Source organism: Cuculus canorus, chromosome 9 (genome assembly GCF_017976375.1).
Source record: "Cuculus canorus isolate bCucCan1 chromosome 9, bCucCan1.pri, whole genome shotgun sequence".
Classification (NCBI taxonomy): domain Eukaryota; kingdom Metazoa; phylum Chordata; class Aves; order Cuculiformes; family Cuculidae; genus Cuculus; species Cuculus canorus.
The window spans coordinates 11,213,707-11,233,678 of record NC_071409.1 but is presented as its reverse complement, the minus strand read 5'-3'; the positions used below and the strand labels follow the sequence as shown (position 1 = coordinate 11,233,678).

General features: G+C 37.9%; 1 long non-coding RNA gene across 5 annotated transcripts; it reads left to right on the top strand.

Annotated features, from left to right (window-relative positions):
• The first annotated feature begins 145 nt into the window (after nt 1-145).
• Nucleotides 146-19,828, top strand: LOC128852984 (uncharacterized). 5 transcript variants are annotated; one of them, XR_008451153.1, is made up of 5 exons: nt 146-345; nt 4,732-5,022; nt 8,059-8,109; nt 11,855-12,024; nt 15,294-19,828. It is a non-coding gene; the product is annotated as an uncharacterized LOC128852984 (long non-coding RNA). The 5 variants fall into 5 exon arrangements; XR_008451154.1 differs by lacking the exon at nt 15,294-19,828 and adding an exon at nt 14,994-15,266; XR_008451152.1 differs by lacking the exon at nt 15,294-19,828 and having other exon boundaries at nt 146-295; nt 11,855-12,530.
• Nucleotides 19,829-19,972: the final 144 nt, after the last annotated feature.

Below are 19,972 nucleotides of genomic sequence, written 5' to 3'. Positions count from 1 at the left end.
TGAATTCCCTTTTTTCTAATGAAATACCTGGAAGATAATATTAGTGTGTCATATTGTCTGTCCACATGGCTGCCAGTTCCTGTGCTTTCCTTACTAAACTGATGTAATTAAACAGGATTGTTCATTTTCTTCCCTGCAGTGCTTCAGTCCTGAAAAGTTTCTTCAAAGAAACTCTCAGACTGGAACTGGTGCAGCTTTGCAGAGTGGAGCTCTCACTGTACTTCAAAGCAGAGAAAATCTTGCAGCTGTCTGGAGCCCGCTTGCCCCAGGAGGTGTCACTGTTGGGACTAGCAGGGTGAGCTCCAGATCTGCTCTTTATTTTTTAAAGGCTACACTGACCACGAGGTAGGAATTGACCTGTATTACACCTCCTTCCCTGCCCCCAGTCCTTCTGGGGGAAGGTAATCACAGGTAAAATTAGCTGATAGCTTATATGGAAGTATGGGGAAGTAAAAATGTTTTCAAAAGACTTAGTGCTGGGTATGTTATGAAATAAAAGTTAATCCAGGCTTGTTATAATATTTCCTTTTTTTCCCCCCGATTGTCAGAGTGCTGTTAATTATACTGAGGGAGAAATTGTCGTGATATAACTGATTTTTTCATTTTAATACTCTTTGATGTGAAGCACAGATGAATTTATGTGATGTGAGATTTATTGTGTCAATGTTAAGACTTTACCAAATAATGCTCTCAAGATAGCTGATATTTAGTACATCCTTTTCTGTTGTAGTGGGAGGGATGAAGTATATTTATGGATCATCCAAGGACTAAAAGTTTTGTAACCATAGCTATAATGCAAATAATCTGTGAGTTCTAGTGTATTTACTAGAGACTGCGGACTCTAAAAACAAACAAACAAACAAAGTATTAATTTTAAGATTAGGAATTACCATAATGTGTATTCTACTCAAAAAACCAATCTCAGTAAGTTAGGCTCCCACAGCCCAAGGTAAGTTGTTTCAATGGTAATTGTATTCGCCATCAACTTTTCGCATTTTATTTCTACCATCAGTCTTCTTTCAGCCTTCAGTTTGGGGATTTTTTTCATCAGATCTGTCAGGTTGCCCATTTTCCATGAGTTTTGGTGTTAAGAAGTTCCCTGTCTACACAGCAGTAACTTAATATCTAGTGAGGCACGTTTTCTGCCTAATAGATATTTCTTATTCCCATGGTTTGTGGTTGATAACGGGAATAACAGGAAATAAAGAAAGTGAGTCAATTTAGTTTTAAGTATCTTCAAATGCACACTTCATATTTTTGTTTAAAGAATACAGCAGAAACTCTTTTCTTTTTTCCAGCTAGAAATGCTGATATTAGCACAGAGCACACTGACCATTGCCTTACAATGTTAAATTTTACCTAAATGGGGGATTTTTAAGTTATTTGTGTTGCCACTGTGGATAGCCCAGAGAAACAGGGTTCCTCTATCATTCAATAACTTCATTTTCTTGTGCTCTTGATTTAATTTCTCTGATCTTTGATATATGTTTTATTCTAATCATGAGAAATGCATATAGAAAATGCCACATGCATACAAGAATTTCAAATTTAAATGGATTTAAGCCCCGACTTTAAGGGGAGCCCTGTGCACAAAGGAAAATGATTACCTGTTAATTTTTAAGCCTATAATTTTAAAATGTCTCAAAATGTCAGAGAGGCAAATACATCAGAGCCAGGATAAATGTTTCTAGTATACTTATATTTTTTCTTTTTTTTTTTTTAAAAAAAGGCGAAGTTTTACTGTACATGATAGCTTCAAAAAGCACAATTATCCTATGTTTTGTGCCATATATTTATCAGTAATCCATTCTGTGTGCAACTTTAAGATAAAAGCTTGTAGTTACTCCACTGCTTGCTTTTCCAAGTCACTTAAAAATAGAAAAATTGTAGATGGGGAGGCTGGCCGGTAGAGGCCTCTCTAGATTTGCCTTATGATTAAGGACTCTTACAGCCTGGAATCAGCCACAGCGAGCAAAAAGTACTTGAAAAGATTCTGTTGCATGGAGGGGGAAAGATCACTTTTTAATGCCCTTTTAAGTTGCAAGATGTTGATTAATGTTGCCCTTTACATTAATGATGTTTCAAGTAAAAGAAAACAAATTTAAGATGGATAAATTCTATTGAGGATGCATTAATTAAACAGAGACTTTACCATATGCTGTGGCTGGAGTGCTTGCTGGCCTTTCTGTTGTTGTTACCTGTGTAAAATCCACCCCATCCTCTACATGAATGCCCAAGCTGAATAGCCATTTGAATGAAGGCTTTAGTTTGATTTGCCGTACAAGGGGTACTGTGTCACTGTGTTTTCTTTCTAGGAGTCACTAAGTGATTTCTATATCTGTTGTCATGGTGATATAGCAAAGCAGGGGAAAATGGGGGCAACTCCGGGCTTTCTCTACACCCTCTGCACTAAGAACTAAGATGTTGTTAGCAGGCCTATAAAACATTGGGCTTTATCTGGGCCTTCTTTTTGTTCTCTGATTGTCAATAAAACTCATTTTAAGGGTAACAAGGACATCTAAATGTCATCTGTCACAGTGTTAGAGAGATTAAGTTTGTTTAGGAACTTGTGCTGGACAAAAGGCCACTATTTGTTCGGCAGATACAAAGCAGCGTTGGCCATCAGCAGTCTTGATTTAGAAGGAGGCTGCATGGAGCATCCAGGAAAGATCAGCTCAGTTGCAGGTGATAGTAAGAGGCTCCTTCACACAACAGCATTTAAACCAACACCAAAACAAATATGGGTTTGAGTTGGGAGTGGTTTTACCAGGGTTTTGTTCTCTTTTTTATTATCATTATTTTTCGTTACTGTCTGCATTGTAGACCATGTGTTACTGGAGTAGCTGCATAGATCTGAGGTAAGAAAACAGCCATTGACAGTGGATGGCCTGTTTAAAAACATGACACACACACCTGATAGTCCTTGAATGAATAAAAAAAAAAAAGAAGAGAGAAAGGAGGTTTTTCATGGAAAATCCAACAATAATAGGTGCTGCATTAACTTAGCATTTACTCAATAATGAGGCTAAATGCAAAGTACAGATTAATGAAGACATTGGTGTTATTAAAATCAAATCCTGTGGTTCATATGCTTTTCTTAATAATGAACATTGTGGCTATTGGAGAGGAAGAACAGGATTTTTTCTATTAATTTGGCACTCGTCCCAGATTTCATTCAACCAGAACCTATCCTGTGCAAAATGCAACCCATGGCCTTTATGTTCCACAGCCTTTCCATTTTATATTTGTGTTAATCCAGAAAAAAAAAAAAAGACTTTTCTTTTTTCAAATTAAAGAAAAGCGAAGGGTGGTCTTTGAGCCTAGATATTAATTAAATAACACAGACCAGCCATGTTGATTTTAGCACAAAGATCGGTTGAAAAATGTCCCTAGATGGGAGATGTGGTGGTGTTTATTGTACAACAACTACATTTAATTCTGAGGTTTGTGTTTGGATAGTAACATGATGTATAATGCTGAATGAAATCTTCTGTGGTTTGCTGTGTGTTTAGTGAGGTCTATAGTCGAATATTCTGGACATATATCTTGACAGGTAAAAATATTTTAATCTCATTTAGTAAGATTGATACAGTTCCAGCATCAAACGAGCAGGGTTTGAGATGCAGCTGAACAATGGAGTTGGCAAAGCTGAGTGCTCATTTTGTAATAACACTCAATGTGAAATGTTTGTTTGACATGTGGAAGGAAGCTGCATAACTAACTTGGTGGTGGGTTGCATGCATCACAGCAGTAGCAGCTCCTTTGTGAAGTATTTCCCGTTATGTTGACCCAGCCATTTTCCCTGGGGGTCTGCAGAGTGAATGGTGGAGGCATGCAGTGTGACACGGGAGAAGAGAGGTGGCCCGTGGGAAGGGACTCCTTGTCCTCTTGGGTAGACCAGAAGTGAAAAGCATGACAGAATGCTACTTCTTAGTGAATTAGACCTTTCTCTCTAACAACCTACCCCAAATCAGCCCATAAGCTTGGCTCTGCTTGTGGATGAGTGTAACTCTGGCTGAAGGTAAGAGCTCCCAGAACCCTGTTCTGTTAGCTTCTGTTTCCCTATATCACAAGGCTGCATTCGTCATGAAATTAAATGCAAACACCATGGTGAATCCCCTAGAAGGAAAACTTGCCATGTAGTAGAAGGTATATCATCTCATCTCCTTTCTGGGCATGTGACAGTGAAAATCTAACACATGCAGCTGGTTGTTTAGTAAAACTCACTAAAATATTTTCAACCTTTGGACCTCATTTTAAAAAAATCCATTGACTAATAGCTAATATGTTGTGTTGAGGTTGTTGCTATAAAGGATAGAAACCACCCTCAATATTTACCAGAGGCCTGGCACCCATCTCTGCTGCAGAGGGCAGCCAAAGGGTGCCTGGTGGGAGAAGATCAGCATTGCTCTCTTGTCTCTTTCTGTATCACCGCTGTGTCTGGGGAATGCAAAAATGTGACAGGGAGCTTCTCTAACACCTACAGCTTCCTCCTGTGAAAGAGTCTTTCCCATCTAAGCAATTTACATGGTTTTCTGACCTCACTGTGACCAGGCTCTTGCAAATTACTTATTACCAGGAGGCCAGAGCCCTGGCTTTAGTGTTTGGTATTGGAATCAGTTGACAGTAAAAAGCCCGTACTTCAAGGATGTTGTGAAAAAAAAATGAGTGTTTTTTTTTCTTTGCAGACATCTTTATGATGTGCCGCTTTCCTCTTTTCTGTTGTTTTAGGTATGTAGTCTGCTATTCAACACATCTCCACAGTCTGCGTGAAGCTACAAGACCAGTCTTGGTCCGGAAGCCAGGAGATCCTGCCTCTCTGCTCCTTGCTTTAACTCCACGTGCTTTGGAGGAGGAGTTATCTGAGTTTCCCTCTCTGTAGAGCAGGAATTCTAGCATACATGAAATGTTCAGGGAACCTTGTTGGACATTCGTGCAAAGGACAGTTTGATGATGTGAAAGGCCCATTTATTGTGGAGCAAGCTAAGACAGAAGAATGAGCGAGTGAAGTTTAAGACTCAGGTATTTGATCCCTGTCCATTTATTTTTATGTGTTAATTTAATTTTTACATTTTCTTTCTCTTCTTCTGCAGTGACAATTCTGTGCAAACTGTCACCTTGGCGTCACTGGGACAGCTAAGTGCTACTCAGCATGAGAAATGGCTGCAGAATTAGGCTTCAGTTAGGAAATGTTTTAGGGCCATCAAAAGCCTGACCCCTTCTCCGGCTTCAAAGAAATTATTGCTAGGTATTATTAGACTGTTCAAACTGAGACACTTGTAATAGTGCCAGGAGCAGAAAGTGCTCCAGCTTCAATAGGCGTTTTGCATCAGGAAGGTCTCCAGGAGCAACATAGTGATCTTTGAGCTTCCCACGTGCTGTTGGGAAGAAATGGGCAAAGGTGTCTGTGAGTCTTCAGGTGCACAGAACTGCTTCATCAGGGTCTGCATGTAAATATCCTTCCTTGCTGAGAAGGTGCTGAGAAGCATCTTGTATTGTGTAATATAGTTTTTTTAATGTGAAGTAAAGCCCAGAAGAGTCAGTCCTGTCAGTTACTGGGTGCCTCCAGAATCCGTTGAAGTTAGCAAGAGGAGAGGGCTTTTGCTTTAGTATTAAGTAGAGAAATTACCTGTTTTTACACCAGGGGCTTGAAAGCTGTGGGAACATTTTTGTATGTTATTAGAGAAACTACACAGAAACAAGAAGGGGAATAACAAATTAGCTATCTATACTGGAAGGAGAAAAGTGCTGCCATCTTCTACTGGAATACCAGGGAGTCAAAATATTTTATTTTTATTATTATTATGACTAATGATTGTATGGGAGATGTGACTGTACAAATTTAATGTTACTTTTACAGAGCCAGCCCAGTTAAAGAAGCTATGGCTATTTAAAGTTAATTCTTGCAAATAATAAGAAAAAATTAGCAAGACAGCAAAAAAATAGTTTTATTTTATTTTTATAACTGTTCAGTTACTGTGAATTGCTAAGATTTGTAAAGATCTTTGAAGATGAAAAAGCCCTGTGTAATATTATTATACTGGCTTGGGGAAAGTAAAAGGAAAAAACCCAGTTCATCCTGTTGTAATCCTTTTAGAAATTTTAACAAATCCAACGGCTTTCAAGTAGTGGAAATATTTCAGAAAGTGCCACCACCACTACAGCTTTTGCTCCAGGCTATATTATCATATACCGTAGTGTGCATGGAAGCAAAGCTTAACGAAGGTCATTCTAATGAATTTTGAACAGTTACATGGACCTAATCTGACTTTCTGCCCTGTATGAAAGACAAACTCTTCATGCTGCAGCACCCAGTAGAAGCCTCTGAGTCGTCTTATCAACCTCACCTGCATTTTTCATCATCTGAAAAAAGCTGCAAGTAATGCTTAGTCTATGAACTTGGTGCACGTGTGCTTTTTCCATCTTCAGTACAGGGACTGAACAATAAGGTTTTTTCAGCCTGAGAGGAACTGAAAATGCATTTTATTCTGCTATCCCCACTTCTGGCTCTGGTTTTGTTGTCTCATTTTTATTACCAGATTTGAGTTCTTGGGTACAGAAAAATAGGATTTTGCCAAATTCCTTTGGTATCAATTCTCTCCTCCATTCACAAGATTGCTGCAAGGCTTCCGTAGCATTCCAGGAAGCTTTTTCCCCATTGCTGGTAGGAAAGTCAGGTTGAAATCCTGATCTTATGAATTCCTGTCAGCAGTGTGTGGCTGGGGAGATGGTCAATCTGGGCCTTTAGCCCTTTGCACTCTTAATGTAGAAACCCGGCCACTTGGAGCTCCTTCCAGCCCTGCACCCTCCCACCTAGAGGTGCCACATGTCTGAAACCAGAGAAAGTCCCAGAGATTTAACATTCTTTACAAAATACTAATTCTCGTTCTCTCTATTCAGTGTGGATGTTCTTTACTTTGTAGAAAGTTTAAGTGTGGTAAATTCTTTCTGAAAGAAATCCAGAATTGGTGAGCTCCAAAGTTGTTGGAAATGAGAGCTTTCTTTCTGCAAAAAATGAAATAGAAAAATGAAAATAAAAAATTCTCAAGAATTCCCAGTTCCCATTTCTCAAGAATCCTCAGTTCCCATTTTTTGCTCGGAAAGGTTAATTCATGATCACTGAAACACTTTACTCTGGTAGCATTCAAGTATTCCTTTTTAACTTTTATCTAATATATGATACAATGAAAGAAGTTGAATCAACACAATGACATTTAAATGAAATATTTTACTTTCTCTGAAAAATGCTTGTTAGATTTATAACAATTGTAGATGTTGTTATAGATACTTTGTAATGCTTACATTTTTACTACATTGCACTATACAACAGAAAACTGAAAATATTGTTTTTATCTCTCTACCATGGTTTAATTATGGAACGAAAATAATAAGTTTCCTGTCATCCTTGTTGCATTTGCCATCTTTTCATTTCAGTAAATCCCTCATTCGTAGGTGAAGCTTCTAACCTTTCCCAGCTATTCCGTTTTCATACTTAGATCATGGCCTTCTTATGTGTCCTTTCTAATGTAAATAACTCTGTGCTTTCAAGTTCTCTTCAGGTGAGGATTGAGAGTTCCTTGTAGGTACTTGGCTATTCTTTCTTAATTATCTTATTTTTATCAGCTCCCTGTGCATTATCTGTTTTGCTCAAAAGTAATCAGAAATAGTGATGTATTTTTGATATTACTTTATCAATGGTAAAGTCATTTAATTATATTTCTGGGTTTTGCCATCAAATTTGCCGTTTTTTCACTGCAATTCAATACTACCATTACTGATGTTTGTGTCATATGCCTTTCTGAATAGATATTAAGTGAAAACATTTTAAGGTTCCCTAGAACAACAACAAGGAAAAAAAGCACTGAAAAAATATTAAATATAATAAATATATTAAATATTATACAATATATTTATTATCATGCAACCACTTTACCCATCTAGCTTACATCTCTCCAAGGGTAAACTATAGCCATGCTTGGCTGTTGAAAGTATTCAGCAGGTCCTGGTTTTGTTTTAAAATCCTCAGCTCTTCTCAGGTTTTTTTTTTTTCTTTTACAGATCTGCAAACCTTTTGACAATCCTATGCCAAGGTTTGTGTAATGAAACCAGGTGCGTTCTGCTTTTGATTCTACAGCAAAAACTGCACATAGGTCTAATTTTACTCAAGTCCCAGCACCCTTTTGCTTAAATTACTCTGATTTTGCGTGCTAGCTTTTTTGCAGCTCAGTTGTCTGCATGTTCTTCAGAGTATACTTGTTATTGCCAGGCTGCTGAGATGCTTAATAAATTCTTATCAAACTGTAACTGTGTCTTCCACAGTCTTATATGAAATTGGAGAAAGACTGAAAGCAGAGTGTTTGAAGGCACCTGTATGTGAGATTAAAGCTGGTTTGCTTAGTTTTAGACATCTAGCTCTACTAGGAGGCTGATCTCTCTAGGTTTCCTATATCCTCTATGCAGAGAGGGACTAGTATTTTAAGTGCACTGAAGTGGTAAACAGTGCCAAATGCACCGACCCCTTGCGTCTGTGGCATCCCTGGTCTTCCAGCTCCCACGGAGGGAGATGTGATCCAGATTATTAACATCCTGTCTCCTCTGGGGAGAAGAAAGACTATGCAGAGTCTGCTGCTCTGTCCTTTCAGTCCCTACAAATTTTGAAAAAGTCTTTGAGATCTTTGTAGAGTTCATTGTGATTTGTAGAGCAAGTTCACCAGTATCTGACTGTGATTCCATACAACCAGCTAGTAAAAGTAACCTTTGTTCTACTTCCGATTCTTAGAGTAGCCCCAAATCAATGGGAGAAAAGAGTTTTTTGATATTGTGCGCAATCTGGTACATTGGAGCTTTGAGGACCTATTATGCAGCAGATGTTTCAGTGCTGCTGTCCACCACTCAGCCTGCCGAGTGACCTGCTCTTCTTCAGTAACGAGAGGATTTCTGAACTTGGTAGTTACCTACACCTTTTTGTCTTTTTAGTGCTCAAGTCCACAGATAATGTTTAATGATGCCAGTTTGCAAAGAGGCAAGATTACAAATTCTTGTGGGTAAATCTCAGTGTTAGAGATATGGCCAGTCTCAAATTCTAGGTCTTGGTTCAATTCATTGAGTATTAATTTCAGTGGACTTTACAACATCTGTTCCACTAATATTGCATGATGTTTTGGCTTCTTTGTTTGTATTGACATGAAATAGAGTTGCAAGATCAAGGCAGACATTCATCTCAAGACAGAACTGTTATTTCCAAATATTAAGCGTTAAAAGCTTTATGTGTGGATACTTTGATTATTTTAGTTTTTGGAGTCCTTGCCTACTTTCTATTTGTATCCAAGTTGCTCAATATGGCAATTTTTACTTCTCACCTTCCAACTGCTATCTTAGCCACCCTGATTAATTCCTAAATATTCTATGGCTTTTTTTGTGTAATCCCTTTTCCTGAAATAATGAATCAAAAGGGCCTGATCCTAGACTTCCCCTCTCCAGTGGCAGCTCAGGGGCTTGCTTGGATTAAATACGATGTCAGTCCACTGTCTAAAATGTCTGCTATTAAGTCCTCAGAGCTGTCCAAAGAATTACATGGCAGCACATACCCCCGACTTCTAAACAGGAACAAATGTTGAGCAAGAAAGATTTGAGAAAGCTAAATTATCTCGTTAAATTAACTGGAACATTTTAATTTTTACTAGAGTTGAGTGAGCTTGAGTAAATATGACGAATTGGAAGCTCACTTCATTTAGCAGACATCAAACACACACAGAACGTTGCCCAATTTAATTTAGCCCTGCCAAGCTGGGAAAATGCTTGTATAATGTCAGTGAACAAGAAAAGGGCTAAAATTTACTCTCGGCTGAGAATGCGTGTATAAATCCTCTTTACATAGACTGGTGTTGTGTATGTACGTGTATATATCATAAAGCTTCCCTCAGGAAAAATCCTCCAAACACCTGCAACCACAGAGAATTTGCGCTACTATAAGTTATTCCCAATGAAGTCAATAATAGCATTCCCTATTGTTCTAAACGGAATACGTAAACTCCTGTCTTACACCCCAAGGTTTATCTCCTTTTCCTCTATTATCTCTTATCAAACACATACCAGCACAGTTGCTCGTTCAGTCATGCTCAGTAGAGTGGCTGTTATTTTTTTTTTGGCTTTATACCCTGAGCTTAATGGGCACATTTTGTGAAGAGTGAGCCAACCAGGTAAATAGCTGCTACTATGGAGCTTAAGAGCTACAGCTCTCAAATTAGGAGGTGCTTTTTGTCAAATAGGCCTCTGTAGCTCTAATATTAGTAACAAAACAAGGGCTTTTCAGCCAAGAAAAAAATCTTTAGTCTGACTCTGTATCACACTTAACTCTCTTGCCTTGTCAAATATGTCAGTGTTCATATTATACAGCAGCATTCATCTGTGGGTGCAAAAATGCTTTAGAAATATTACCTCTTGAATAGTTTTAATTTATACTTAACAACCAGGTTTGTGAGATGCTACTCGAAAAGAATCAAAATGAGCTATTAAAAAAAAGTTAGTGTAAATAAATTACAGTGATTTACTTGCTTTCCTGTTGCTCTTTCAAAGGGTGTTGGTTTGAGCTCCAGAAAAATGCTACCAAACTATGCTCCAAACAGCTTTTTTCTTCATTTTGGTTAAACGCCATGTCCACACATATCTATACACTTCTTTCATTCCAGTTTCAGCTTCTGTCCTGCTGTAATTGGTAAGCATCTTCTGGTAGAGCATCAGGAACAAGGTACACAGGAGGCAGAGCACAGCCCTGCATAGAGGAATTATGGTCTCAGATGCTTACAAGAGGCAAAAATAGTCATCCTTTCTCTGCAACTTGTTTATGAAATTTTATTCCTTTGTTGTATGCTTCAGAAACATTAGCTAGAAACATTTGTGAAGGAGTTCCTTGCCTTCAGGCTGTACAACTTCTGCCAGTGTTTTAAGGTATTTTATTGAATTTTTAAGCAAATTTGCTTTGAGCACACTCTCTCATTTTATGTTTCCTAAGGATGAGTCCATAAGTCTGTTCACGGAAGGCAAACGTCACAGACATGTTGTGAGTTTTAAACTGGTCTGTGAAACCGTGTTGTATGGGACAGCTTGTACTGATATCTGTCTGGAACCAAAACAATGAGTTACTTACCTTCTCACTAATAACAAAATGGATGTTAGTCATTACTTATCTTAATTTATCAGCTAGCTTATTAGATAAAATATATTGGGGTTTGTGTCTATTCCATTCAGTCAATATGTCTGTAAGAAGTCTTATTTTTGTGTTAAAAAAAGAATAATAAATTGAGGCAAAGAGAATTGAAAGGAAGCTGCAGGCCAGCTCTTTGGTGCTTAGGCTCCTTATTGTATTCTAGATCTTGAGTATCGGAACTAGTACCTGCTCACCACGCTGCTTTGAGTTTTGAGAACTGCAGGTTATTTTTCCCTTTGAAAATCAGGCTTGTGGTGCCCAAAGCTGTGTTCCCAAACTGAAACATTTAAAAACATAGACCTTTGTTTTGATCAGGAATGCACACAGACAGTGGGTGAGTGGGAAGGAATTTTGAATGCATATCAAGGGATGGTTGAACAATGTGAGGTTGTTGCTGTGGAGCACATTTATTCTTGCTGGTAATTTGGTGAGGGTGCTCTTGCGTGCTGAGGAAAGCACAGGAACTGCTCATCCTCATAGCCCTGAGGCTGCTTTGGGCTGCTTTGTTTTGTGGCCTACTTTAGGATAATTATTCTGCAGACAACTGGTTTGTGTAAGAAAGCTCCTATTCAGGTACATAAGCCTAAAATAATTAGATGAGTTCCTAGGGCATAGATAAACATTGGCCTTCTATCTTTTTGAAAACAGATGACTGATGAGACCCGCCCTAATGCTCCTGGGTTATGTCCTGCCTGATGGGCTGCCACAGAAGTGCTAAAACCATCACACACAAAGGCACCATGGGACACCCACCATCAACATGAGCTCTCTACCTGCCACTGGCACTAGCTGTCAGAACCGCTTTATCTGAAATCAAGGTAAAGAATCAGCAGCACTAAATACTACAGAACAGAGGCATACACTAGCTTTGTAACCCTGGGCAACCTGGATGTTTGGTGACTGACAGTGTGAATGACAGCCCAGTTGTCAGTCTAAAATATCATCCTCTAATCATTCCAGATGTCACACGACAAGATGATGGCTACTAAAAAGGGGAATAATTTGGGAAAAGTCATAAAGCCCATTATCTCCTGCTGAAACCATTTCTCTTTGCCATTTCTGAAGTCTCTGCAAAATAGATCCGGAATCCCATATGTAACACGCGACTGGTTTATTAAGAGAGAGTGGCCACTTAGAACTGCACTGGGTACCCCATTTCTTTCCTAGGAAACCTGCTCCCAAGATACGCTACTTTGTGTCTTGGCAGGTGACTTCAATCTGGCCATAGAGCGTAACTGAAATATTTTACCTGCTCCAAGATACAATGGGAAGCAAAAGGCTGCCGTAACAGTTGCTCACTTGCACAGCCTAGGAAATCAGAGAGAGAGAGGCTGGAGTTGTTCACAATGGCAGCAGAGTGCCGTTTTGGGCTGGAATTCTTATTAATATTTTTTCTCCTTAATAAAGTAAGAAACACCTGAAGACATTGTTAAGGCATTTCCATTCTTGCTTAACTTATTCAGTTACGTTTTAATTTCAATATAAAGAGAGGACTGCTTTCTGAATTTCAGGCTGAAGGAAGGGTTGCACATAAAAAAAAAAAACAAACCAAATTAAAGGAGAAAATCTCTTTTGAGAGGGACAACAAAATATAACAAAGGAGGTGGAGAAGGGGAAGACAGGAAAGGTAGAAATTATGGCTGTCTTGACATTTCCAGGCAAACACAGCCTGAAATACTAAAGTCAGAGTACAGTTAGTCATACTAAAACTAAAACTGATCCCACAGACTTGTTCATTATGGCGAACTATTTTAAAGACATAAACTAAACCTGGAAAATGTTCATTGATCGTTGTATTTATTCCTTCCGAGATCTCAGGGAGGAGATTCCAGACTGTGAGCCAAAAAATTCCGTATCTCATTCATGTAAAATATCTCAAAGAAATACACTGAAAGATTGTTGCCAAACTTTGGCAAAGAGGGCAAAAGTATATGTAGAGCAACTATTAATAATATGTCTCCTGTAGGCTGTATTGAGCCTGATTCTGCCATTTTCACTCATACTGGCCAATAACTGACAGATTAATTGCAACAAAGATAGTGGAATAATTTATGTATTTCACAAAAAATATTTATTTCAGCTTTTGTAGAAACTGATCTTAGGTCTCTCTTAACAGTCCTAAATGAACCGTGGCTGGGTTTCACTGATATATGGTTATATGCGTATGTGTTTGTGTATGTTTATGTATTCTGGATTCCTTTTAAATCTATAGGACTTTGATACTTTTATACAAATCTACATGTTGTTTATTATTATCACCCCCTTCTAGCTAAAATACAATTTCTTTTCCTAATGTGCCTTCTCCACTGTGTCCTGCTGAGCTTAGCTGACAGGTATAACAATGTGGTGGTAACCTGTGACTCTTTTTTTTAAGCTGAAGTGGACATATATGCTCAGATTGTAGGAATATAAAGTCAGGAGGCTATAAATTCTGCCCTTGCTTGCTAAACAAGTTTTGTCTGATAGAGGAATAGTCTTGCAGTAATTCCAATGTGACATAATTAAGTTTGGAGCCAGTAGGAAATAGAAATGTGTGAGTGTATATCCATGTATGCATCTGTATGCCCATAAATACTTGTTTTCTGTAGACAATTATAGTAAATCCATCTAGTTCTGTGTATTATAGTAAAAGGTTTTGATTTTCTACAAAACCGTGCATTTTATGTTTATAAACAATTTTGCCATGTCAATAATAAAAATCCACTAAAAATAGTAGAAAAGTGAATTGTTCCCAATTCATTCTTTAAACAGAACAGAAGTAGCCTGTTGTTTCACAAGACTGGATGGGAGTGGAGTTGTTTTGATTTATTTTAGAAACTTTAAGAATTGTAGGTGTTCTGTTGAAGTTTGGCTTGGAGTTTTGGTGTTGGTTATGAATCTGAAATGCCTAGTGAACTCTCACTTTGTAAAATCACTCGGTATGCAACTTCGATCAGTCTTTTTATAGCCTCTCTGAACCTAGGAGTCTTGCATAGCTCTGATCTAGATGGAAGGTCTGAAAGGAAACACTAGGACCTGTAAGAATTCAGATCTTGAAAAAATACCCGCGAGGAACCAAAAGGCCATTTTTACACAGCTGATTATTAAATTTATTACTGAATACTGCTAACAAAAAAATTCAAAATATACTTCTCTTCCCTCTGGTGTTTCAGCTATCCATTTCATATTTTTTCCCTTCTTTTGGTTATATCACTAATACCACAACTCCACTGAAACTAAAGCAACTCCAGGGCTGACTTGCATTTATCAGCCCTGGAGTTGATTTTCTTTTATGAAATTTTAAAGAAATCTGGGTTTTAAATGCTGCTTTCATCTTTCATCTAGGAATTTCATGCCCTTAATTATGATTTAATTCCTTGTTACTAAGTTTTAGAGACATGTTTTGAACTGCCCATTGTACATACCACTTGATTCTCTGCAGAAATTGTATCTGCCTGTCCTTCCACAAGGTCAGCAACTCATTAGCTTTCTGGATACAAAGAAATAATATTAAAAAAAAATTTAAAAAAAAACAACAACTAAAATTATTATGGTTTGAAGTGCATTAAAATTAGTTATGCTTTGGCATCACACAACTAAACCTATGTGATCTTTACATCAGCTTTACATGACTGAACAATTGCGTTGGGGCTTTTCAGTTCCTTTTGTGGACTTAAGAACCTCACTCGTCTAATTTGCTCCTTGAGCCAGCACAGTGTAATGACTGCTCTTCTAGAGAATTTCCTCCTACTCATTATTCTCATTGATAATCATCTCTGTTTTGTCCCATACTTTCCTTTGGCAATAGCGACTGCCTAGTGAACATAAACACAGGGCCAGGAGAGAGCTACCAAACGTCCTGGCTTATAGCAGCTTCCACTGAAGGAAGTCCCAAGCATGCTGCCAGCCTGGGGATGGAGAAGTATAACCAAGCAGAGGGACCTCTAAGTACAAACCTCATTCATCTACTCTCCCCCACGCTTCTGCTACTGGCTGCTGCTGAAGGCAGGACTCTGCTTGAGACACGTTTGATCTCATCCAGCCTGGTTGTTTCTATGCTAAAACATTTCTGTTGTGCTTTTGATTTTCTTTTTTCTGTTTTCTGCAGATAGTTAAATTTCTAAAGGATAAAAGGACTGGAAGAAAGTTCCCTAGTTCTTTTCACACGTCTGCACTTCTTGGTTTACAGTCTGTTCACTGCCTGGAAGGAGAAAAAGAAAAGAAAATGAAGAAAAGAAGAACGAATGTTATGGCATCCCTGCCTTCCTGAGCCTGGTAGTACAGCCAGTCACAGTCTCAGCCTTTTATAGCTCAGCTTTCCCAGTAGTTTGAGGAGCATTTCCTCCCAGCCTTGGCTCTCAGATGTCAGAGCTGATAGAGAAATAAGGGAAATGTCTTGGTAACTAGCAATCTCTCGTGTTTTTTTCTAGGATCTTGTGTTTCCCATAAAAGATAGTTTCTCTAGAGCAAGTTAAAAGGAAGACATTTTGCAAGTTCATTTGAAGAATCTGCATCAAAAATATGTTTGAGGGATCTCCTTTATGATTCTGAAAACGAAGTTGTAATGGAGCAGTCGTTTCTTAAGTTGTATTTATAATGGGAATTCTCAGAAATCCCAATCAGGAATTATTGCAGCATTATACGAGTCTGAAATTCCTGGTAGCTCTATGCTTAACACTTCCTAAGGCCCTATGGCAGCCTATGGTTTTCTGTTCACATATTTACTCTGTGTGACTGAAATTTATGTAGACTTTACTATTTATTTGAATGAAATTAACTGATCTTTGGCCATCTTGGACAAACCTGAAGAACTGATTTATTTATTATTGGGGACAAATCTGGAAAAATACTTATGTTTATCTGTAATTTTCTTATTTTTACCTTACTTGTTTAAGCACAGCGCTTTCCTGTGAAGTTTGTATAGGAATATACTTGAATGTTTTGCTAAGGTAAGTTCAAAGATTGGATCTGTTGCAATAACATAGGGGTGCTTTTTAAAAATGGGAGGCATTAATTGTTTTTCCATTTTCGACAGAGAAGTCCAGCACTGCAATCCACATATTAAGAATGATCAAATACTTTAACCATTTGGTAGTTCCCCTCGGATATGTATTGTGTTTAAAGGTTAAAGTATGCCTTGGTGAAAAAATGTTCATCTGTAGCTGTTCATTGCTATTTTGTCAATTGCTTCAGATGTAAAAGTCTTTTTATTTGGTTGAGTTTTGTTTATTTCTCAATGCTAATTTTTTTCTGTAGTTTTCACCATATGCCAATTTGGTATTATGCATTACAGTGGGTTTGAATTTTGGCTTCTCTTTGGAGTATTTTACAAGCAGAGAGATTTTACACACTAAAATGCTTTCTGTAGAACACAGCTGTAAAAAAAAAAACAAAACCAAACCAAGGTGAAGTAATTCAGTCTCCTTGAAATGTATTCTCTTCCAAATGCGTTTATGTAATTTTACATAATTCTTTTGGCAGGAAACTTTATTGCCCAGCTGGGTGAAATTATTAACGTACCTCTCAAGCTGCATTTTCAAAGATCAGTAATATATATATAAACCTCTTTGAGTGCCCTTGATGTGTACTATTTTTATTGGAGACCCTCATTCTACTTCAGTAAAAGGATGACACAAGTTGTTTACTTAAAAAAGAGTCTTTAACATCATCCTGAGAATGTTTTGATAGAATGACATACATTTGGTTAGAATTAATATGCCAAACAATGTGTCATTGTTATCTTACTATGTTTGACTAGAGCCTGTAAGGAGCTTTCAAAAAATATCCATCTCCGTGTTTCAGTTAATTGATTGCATGTTCAGTAGTATTATTCTGTTTTATAAAACTCCCTGTCCTTTTAGTTTTATCAGAGAGATTTTGCACTAAGGGATGTAGTAGAAAGCAAAAGGGAAATATTGGTATGGCTAAGCATGAAAAGATATTGTAGTTACATCAAGGGTAATATTCCTTCTGTCTGTGGAAAAAAATGCTAATGTGTTCCTGCTACTTCTGGGTACAAGATGTTATACCTGAGGGCTGAAAGTAATAGTTGCTGGTGTGAAAGCATTCACCAATATCAAGTGCAGATGAATGCCTTCGGAGTCAGCTGAAAGCTGAGTTAATTGTATTTTAGCTTAATATTTGAACTTATACTCCGTCTGGTATAATAAATGATGGGTGACTTAATTTTATTCAAACTTTATTAGCAGTATTCTTAAAGGACCCAAATTCTTATCTGACATCTTTGCTGTGTTGCAATTTGTTTCCTTATTTGCCATTTTATGAGTAATCTAAAATTTCACTTTTCCTTTCCTGTATTAGGTAAAATACAGCTTACTGTTGAATATTTTACTTTCTACAGACTGGAGAATCTCAGCTAAGATAATTATCTGACTTCTTAGGTAGTAGGCATATCTTAGTTAGTACATGCCATATTGCTAACAATTGTTTGGTGGTGACATGATCAAGCCAGCTGTAATGGAAATTAGTCTCTATGTCACAGAAATTCTACATGCAATTTTCACTCTTTGGAATCGCTGTAGTGCCAAGTTTAGGCCTGAGAGAAAAACCTGGTGGTCCTGTGCCTCCTTTAATCATCCTTTTTTGTTTACAGACTTATTGGAGAAGCCACTGATGACAATTCTTGTAACAGCAGGTACACACTGGCAGCAGAGAAATGCAGAGCTTGTAGTGTTATTCTGCTTGATAAAATAAGTGTGTGTCCTTGAAGTCTCCTGTGTCTCTTCCCCGTCAGACTGGTAAAGTCATGCTACTTTTATGAATTCTTGGTAGGAGTGGTCAATACTGAATAGAGTAATTCCCTTTTTTAATTGTATCTTCAAGAAAACAGTACTTGAAAAGGTCTGCTAGGTTTCATATGGGTGCAGAGGAAGAAAAGTGTAAGAAATTCCTCCTCCAGTATGCAGCTGGAGGAGATAGTACTTGAAGGCCACCTCTGCTTCTTCGTCAGAGTGGGAAAGGAGAGACTTGCACAGAATTGCCCTCTGCTGCTGTCCTGCCCCATGCTGCCCTCTGAGCACCATGGCAGGAGGAGGTTGGTGTCATGGGTCTCTGTACCACTGCGACACAACTTGCACCACGGCCAATGGTGCATCAACACTCTGTGCAACAAAATCACATTGTCTGGTGCCTTCAAAAAACAAGAGTTTGGGCCCCTCAGTGTATTCAGCAGCGAATTCACTCTTTTTCATTTCCTTGTCAACAGAGTCAAGTTGTGTTAGTTCATGTTCTCTAGAGCAGTTTGAATTCAATTTAGCTGGTTATTAAGTTACTTTGTTCAAGTGAATTGAACGCTGGTAGGAATGTTTGTTCAAAGGGTTAACTTAACCTTCCCCAAGGTTGTAACAGACACTGGAAGATCAAAAGCTCCTCCGAACTCTCAGAGAAAAAAAAAGTATTGCTTCCTTTTGCAGTCTTCAGTCAATGTCTTCCCTCTGCAAAGCGGGTTTGCGTTTAACATACCTAAACTCATGGTACAAACTATTAGTTTTGTCTGTAATCGTAAACATAGTTTTTCGAGTGTTTCAGTTCTTTAGATTTATGCAGTAGCCATGTTTGTCAAAGTATTTGGCACCAGTGACATCATCTTTGTTGAAATGCCGGACAGCATGATGAGTCCCAGATGTTAACGCACACCAAAAGTCAAGAAAGAATTAAATGCAAAGATCAACTGTAACAGCTATAGAGGAAATAAAAAGTGATTCTGCTTTCTTCTAGTATTCAAAGATAATTGGTTGTATTTGTTTGAGGTTTGTTTTGCATAAATGATCAATCGAGGACTGCTTTGACTACTCTGCATATGCAGTATAAGGGGAGACTGAGATGTGAATTTGGAGGAATGCTGAGTAAAGCATGATTTGACTTCATGATTGCATTATTTTCTTTTCACAGAAGTGTGTTTAGGGCTTTAGGGGGAAAAAATCATACCGGTAGCCAGGCATGCTTTCATATTAAATGTACATCTACCCAAGCATTTCATGTTGCCTACATATGGTAAAGAAAGCATTAACAAATAATGTATCATTCCATCTAGAGCATCCTCAGCACTACATAAGGCTGACCTGACTAATATTTTCACAAAAAATCCGGCAGAGGCACACTCTTACATTTCTACCAACAACACTTTCTTTAGATCGTTCTGCTGTCTAGGTAGCGGTCGCCGTCATGAAGAATTATTTCCCATATCCACAGTTTAAAAATTGACTTTGAAAATGCATACCTAGTGGTCAAATTTGTTTCCTTAATTTACTGCAGTGGTTCTCTAGGCTTTTTAGGCAAAAGACAAACTGTATTAAAGCCATGGGGAGAGAAAGGAGATTTAGATTTTTTACTTGCATTGGAGTATTGCATTATGTAAAGATGAATAATCCGTTGGATGTATAAGATCTATGTCACTCTCTTCTCTTAAAAGGCTTCACATTAGAAAACAATGTAGAAATGCATCAAAATATAACCTTTTTTTGGTTCTTAGAAGATTATTTGTCATCTGTTTATTTGGAATGAAAGTTTTGAAAGTGCTTGACATTAATCTCAATACACGTTTTCTAAAACCTGAAAGTAGAGAAAGTGGTGATGAGGTCTGTGGTGTTGGTTGGTGGTGCAATTTTCACTCTGCTGCTTGGTTTTGAGACAGCCAGATGACATTGACATGGCTGAGTACATGTGATTTATTTTGAAATTATTTGACTTTTCAGGCTGCATGGTAATTTGGGAATAAATGTTAAAAAAGCAGATAGACTGATATTGTTCTTTCTGTTTACTGGACTG